The sequence below is a fragment of the Canis aureus genome, chromosome 12 (genome assembly GCF_053574225.1).
Source record: "Canis aureus isolate CA01 chromosome 12, VMU_Caureus_v.1.0, whole genome shotgun sequence".
In the NCBI taxonomy this organism is placed as follows: Eukaryota; Metazoa; Chordata; class Mammalia; order Carnivora; family Canidae; genus Canis; species Canis aureus.
This window is the reverse complement of record NC_135622.1, coordinates 22,518,716-22,525,657: the sequence shown is the minus strand read 5'-3', so window position 1 is coordinate 22,525,657 and position 6,942 is coordinate 22,518,716.

Below are 6,942 nucleotides of genomic sequence, written 5' to 3'. Positions count from 1 at the left end.
AGCAGTGTTTGGTCAAAAGTCACTAGAGAACTGAAAATCTAGTCTGATAGCTCACAAGGAATGGAACCATACCTAACACTATCAGAATTTGAGATTGGGTCATTCCCCAATCTAGTCTTCAGATAAGACAGATAAACCATTAGCCAGCCTTATTAAAAAGAAGAGAGAGAAGACTCAAATTAATAAAATCATGAATGAGAAAGGAGAGATCACTACCAACACCAAGGAAATACAAACGATTTTAAAAACATATTATGAGCAGCTATAGGCCAATAAATTGGGCAATCTAGAAGAAATGGACGCATTCCTGGAAAGCCACAAACTATCAAAACTGGAACAGGAAGAAATAGAAAACCTCAACAGGCCAATAACCAGGGAGGAAATTGAAGCAGTCATCAAAAACCTCCCAAGACACAAGAGTCCAGGGCCAGATGGCTTCCCAGGGGAATTTTATCAAACGTTTAAAGAAGAAACCATACCTATTCTACTAAAGCTGTTTGGAAAGATAGAAAGAGATGGAGTACTTCCAAATTCGTCCTATGAGGCCAGCATCACCTTAATTCCAAACCAGACAAAGACCCCACCAAAAAGGAGAATTACAGACCAATATCCCTGATGAACATGGATGCAAAAATTCTCAACAAGATACTGGCCAACAGGATCCAACAGTACATTAAGAAAATTATTCACCATGACCAAGTAGGATTTATCCCCGGGACACAAGGCTGGTTCAACACCCGTAAAACAATCAATGTGATTCATCATATCAGCAAGAGTAAAACCAAGAACCATATGATCCTCTCATTAGATGCAGAGAAAGCATTTGACAAAATACAGCATCCATTTCTGATCAAAACTCTTCACAGTGTAGGGATAGAGGGAACATTCCTCAACATCTTAAAAGCCATCTATGAAAAGCTCACAGCAAATATCATTCTCAATGGGGAAGCACTGGGAGCCTTTCCCCTAAGATCAGGAACAAGACAGGGATGTCCACTCTCACCACTGCTATTCAACATAGTACTGGAAGTCCTAGCCTCAGCAATCAGACAACAAAAAGACATTCAAGGCATTCAAATTGGCAAAGAAGAAGTCAAACTCTCCCTCTTCACCGATGACATGATACTCTACATAGAAAACCCAAAAGTCTCCACCCCAAGAATGCTAGAACTCATACAGCAATTTGGTAGTGTGGCAGGATACAAAATCAATGCCCAGAAATCAGTGGCATTTCTATACACTAACAATGAGACTGAAGAAAGAGAAATTAAGGAGTCAATCCCATTTACAATTGCACCCAAAAGCATAAGATACCTAGGAATAAACCTAACCAAAGAGGTAAAGCATCTATACCCTCAAAACTATAGAACACTTCTGAAAGGAATTGAGGAAGACACAAAGAGATGGAAAAATATTCCATGCTCATGGATTGGAAGAATTAATATTGTGAAAATGTCAATGTTACCCAGGGCAATATACACGTTTAATGCAATCCCTATCAAAATACCATGGACTTTCTTCAGAGAGTTAGAACAAATTATTTTAAGATTTGTGTGGAATCAGAAAAGACCCCGAATAGCCAGGGGAATTTTAAAAAGGAAAACCATATCTGGGGGAATCACAATGCCAGATTTCAGGTTGTACTACAAAGCTGTGGTCATCAACAGTGTGGTATTGGCACAAAAACAGACACATAGATCAATGGAACAGAATAGAGAACCCTGAAGTGGACCCTGAACTTTATGGTTAACTAATATTCGATAAAGAAGGAAAGACTATCCACTGGAAGAAAGACAGTCTCTTCAATAAATGGTGCTGGGAAAATTGGACATCCACATGCAGAAGAATGAAACTAGACCACTCTCTTTCACCATACACAAAGATAAACTCAAAATGGATGAAAGATCTAAATGTGAGACAAGATTCCATCAAAATCCTAGAGGAGAACACAGGCAACACCCTTTTTGAACTCGGCCACAGTAACTTCTTGCAAGATACATCCACGAAGGCAAAAGAAACAAAAGGAAAAATGAACTATTGAGACTTCATCAAGATAAGAAGTTTCTGCACAGCAAAGGATACAGTCAACAAAACTCAAAGACAACCTACAGAATGGGAGAAGATATTTGCAAATGACGTATCAGATAAAAGGCTAGTTTCCAAGATCTATAAAGAACTTCTTAAACTCAACACCAAAGAAACAAACAATCCAATCATGAAACAGGCAAAAGACATGAACAGAAATCTCACAGAGGAAGACATAGACATGGCCAACAAGCACATGAGAAAATGCTCTGCATCACTTGCCATCAGGGAAATACAAATCAAAACCACAATGAGATACCACCTCACACCAGTGAGAATGGGGAAAATTAACAAGGCAGGAAACCACAAATGTTGGAGAGGATGCGGAGAAAAGGGAACCCTCTTACACTGTTGGTGGGAATGTGAACTGGTGCAGCCACTCTGGAATACTGTGTGGAGGTTCCTCAAAGAGTTAAAAATAGACCTGCCCTACGACCCAGCAATTGCACTGTTGGGGATTTACCCCAAAGATACAGATGCAGTGAAACGCCAGGACACCTGCACCCCGATGTTTCTAGCAGCAATGGCCACAATAGCCAAACTGTGGAAGGAGCCTCGGTGTCCATCGAAAGATGAATGGATAAAGAAGATGTGGCTTATGTATACAATGGAATATTACTCAGCCATTAGAAATGACAAATACCCACCATTTGCTTCAATGTGGATTGAACTGGAGGGTATTATGCTGAGTGAAGTAAGTCAGTCGGAGAAGGACAAACATTATATGTTCTCATTCATGTGGGGAATATAAATAATAGTGAAAGGGAATATAAGGGAAGGGAGAAGAAATGTGTGGGAAATATCAGAAAGGGAGACATAACGTAAAGACTGCTAACTCTGGGAAACAAACTAGGGGTGGTAGAAGGGGAGGAGGGCGGGGGGTGGGAGTGATTGGGTGATGGGCACTGGGGGTTATTCTGTATGTTGGTAAATTCGACAGTAATTAAAAAAAAAAAAAAAAAAAAAAAGACCACAGCCTGGTTTACTTGTGAGAGACACTGAACCAGACAATCCAGAAAAGCCATGCAAAAATTCCAAAACCACAAAGACTAGGAGAGAATAAATGTTTTGAGCAACTAAGTTTCGTCATAATTTACTTATGCAACGATAGGTAATTAATACATTTCTCCTGCTACAATAACTTTTAGTGAATAAATCTGTATTATTGTTTTATATTTTAAACTATGACTTAAATCACTTATCCTTATTCTAGAGGTCTGCAAATTACTATTTGTGGGTGCTAGCAATAGAGAATGAGTAGGCTTGGTATCCATATTTCACACAAACACATCCATTATGACTCCATGCAGTCACTGCAAACAAACTCTGAAATAATAGTGAATCAAAATTTAAATCTGAGCCTTCAGTTTGAATGTCTATGCAATACTTTTTCCATCAACAATACAACAAAATAACTTGTGGTTCTGAGTTCTAAGGGAATGTACTTATTAGGTTAATATTTACATTTATATTATTCAAATTCCCACGTCAAATGATAAAAGAAGTGTTCAGATTTAGCTGTAAGGGTCTTTCATGGTCCTGCCTCAGATCCTCATTCTTCTTTCTTATTTTGTGTTTTTTGTTTAATTGTTTGTTTTCATTGCCTTTAAAGGTGGCAGGTTTCTGAGGATCTTATAATTGAATTATCCATTAAAATTTGCTTGATATAATTATTGATTAGAAAAGAAGACTGGTAGGATTTTAATATTTCAAATCAAATGATAAATGTAATATTATCCAGAGATCAGATTAAGTGGAAGTGACTGCATTAAGTATCTTAATGCTAGTAAGTGCTTCTGTAGGTTATTTAAAGATGCTAAATAGAAGGTTCCTGGGAAGGAAAGGAACCCTTCCAATTAGCTCCCTCTAAAAAGGTCAGCTTTGAAACTTAGAGTCAGCGTCTTTGTCTTTGGGGCTTGAATGACAATTAGCCAAATGTCACAATGTAATTGTAGCCTTAGCTGATGCACTATGCTGACAGTTACCCCAGGATGGTAATTTTGATATGTGTAATTGCATCCCATCAGTAGCTGGGTAACATTTCCTGTCAAGTGGTCAGAACTCTAAAATGAATGGAAACAAACAGAGAAACAGGTGTAAAATATCAATATCAGGTAGACCTGAGTACCCTACAATGAGGTGGTGGTTTAACCCAGGTTTGAGATGTCTCCTCACTTAATAAGGGACTTACTTCTTATTACATATATTAAAAAGGAAAACTAACATTAGGCTACCAGGTTTTGTAAAAGATTGGAAATGTCAAGTTATCAATATATTCATTAGTAGTCCATGCTCAAAGGCAGCCAAATCTTGCAAGTATAAGGTTGAATTGAAAACAGGGAGCATGTTATGTAATTTTTACTAAGTAACAATATGAAAGCACTAAGGACAAAGATAAGGAGGATAATGAGGAGGAGGAGTAGAAGAAAAAAGTTCTGTTCAATTTAAATTTAGAATGCTGGGGCACCTGCGTGGCTCAGTGGTTGAGTGTCTGCCTTTCGCTCAGGTCATGGCCCAGAGTCCCAGGATCCAGTCTCCCATCAAACTCCCTGTAGGGAGCCTGCTTCTCCCTCTGCTTTTCCCTCTGCCTATGTCTCTGCCTCTCTTTCTGTGTTTCTCATGAATGGATAAAATCTTTAAAAAAATAAAATAAAATAAATAAATAAATAAATAAATAAATAAATAAATAAAAATAAATTCAGAATGCCATTACCAATCAATAAGAGAAATCTTTCATATGGGATTCTTAATAATATGTATTAGTAAGTTTCAGTCTATGGAGAATTGACAAATATACTTTATTATTTGATCTTGATAATAACATTGTGAGTAAAGAGAGGAATTTAAAATTTTATCATTTAAAAATGAAAGAAAAGTTTTTCAGAGTAGCAAGATTTACTGAAGAGAATATACCCAGAAAATGGTAGCACTAGTATTTATAACCTGTCTGTTTCTGTTGCTTCTTTTGTAATTATAAAAAAATAACTGATAACTGATGCATTTCAAAAATAAATTATATGTATGAGTGTGTAGGTATATGTATACCTTTGCATCCAATAAATTCTAGCATAGGACTTCTATTTATTCTTTAACTGTGTGCACGTGTTGTGTGTGTGTGTGTGTGTGTGTGTGTGTGTGTGTCTGTGTGTGTGTATGTCCTTTATGGAGGGAGGTAAAGGTAGTTAGCTAAATAGATTTCACTGATGTCTTTCAGATCTGAACAAATGCCTATCTGAGCAATGATGCAAGTAAGCATACCTCCTTCCCCTGCAACTGATATACTTTTCACTTAAAACCCATGTGAAAGACAGTCTCATTAAGCAAGATATGAAACTCATCATCTCACACATCAAAAAACATATATATTTATATTCATTTGTTTATTTTAACTTTAAGGAAGTTCATAAGTGCAAATCATTCTAAAGTGATCATTTTAGAGCTACTTATTAGAACCATGGGATTAGAACATTGAATATGAGATGATTTTATTCTGTTGTTTCTTATTGGAAGTAGTTTTACCAAACTAAGAATATCTTTAGAAAAGCAGACAATGCAACTAAAAACAGCTGGCATGCTTGATTTGAAAGAGCTAAAGAAAAAATATGCACTAATCCTAAAAATAATCACTAGCTATCAACAATATCTTTTGAAAGTGTCCAATGACATTAATGAGTTGGAAACAAAACACATACGGTTCCAGAAAAAGAAAGCTTACAACAGTTTGAATCAGATCTAGTCTAGGAATGCTGGTGAAACTCTTTCCATGGCCAGGTACACTGCCTATGTAAGCAGTATATATCATTAGGAAACATGGTGTTATAGACTAAATATTTGTATCTCCCCAAAATTTATGTTAAACTCTAATGCCTGGTATGATGGTATTTGGAGATGGGACCTTTGGGAGGACTTACCTGAGGGTGGAGCCATCACAAATGGGACTAATGCCCTTACAAAAGAGACTACAGGGAGCTTCCATACCCACTTCCAACATGTGAAGACACAGCAAAACTATGTCTATCTATGAACCAGGAAGGGGGTTCTCACTAGACACAAATCTGCCAGCAGTTTGATTTTAGACTTTCCAGCCTCCTGAATTGTGAGAAATAAAATTCTGCTGTTTGTAAGCCACACAGTCTACAGTATTCCGTTACAGCAATCCAAATATACAAAGGCATATATGGCAAGCATAAAATTTGTGGGGGTGGTTCCAGTGATGATGAAGTATATTTATATGGCATGTTGGAGCTGAGGAGCAATGAGAGTTTTGCTGTTCAAGACCATCTAATGAATGGCTAAGCTCAGGAGTTATCTAGAATAAGGATTTAGGAAATAGTGATGCACAGGTCCAAGGAGTAACCTACATCATAACAAATTTACTTAAAATTGCCCCCTAGATAGAATCTAAGCTTTCTCATTGAAACATATAAGAATACTTCTGTATGCCTCATTTTTCCTGAAAATACTTTGTTTTCCTTTCATCACTCCTCAAATGGGGCAGAAAGGAGCAAGCAACAGAATAGGGTTTTGTTTTTGTTTTTGTTTTGTTTGTTTCCTGGGGGAAAAGGACTTTCTTCACTTCAAATTGCTCTAAGGAAAAGCTAATAATTATTCCTCTAGGATAGAGGGCATTGTGTGTTTACATATGGACAAAATCAGCATTATGCCAGTTTATTTGAAGGAAAGAGAAAAGATCTGGCAGCTACAAAGATTGATGCCCAGTTAAACAAGTCATTAGGTGGTAGGTCATGTTTTGAAAAATAGATTTTGCTCCCCCTCCCTGTGTTTTAATGCACAAGTCAAGGTAAAAATTTTATTTGTAAGTCATTCTAAAAGATAGAGTGTTCATGTAACTAAAAG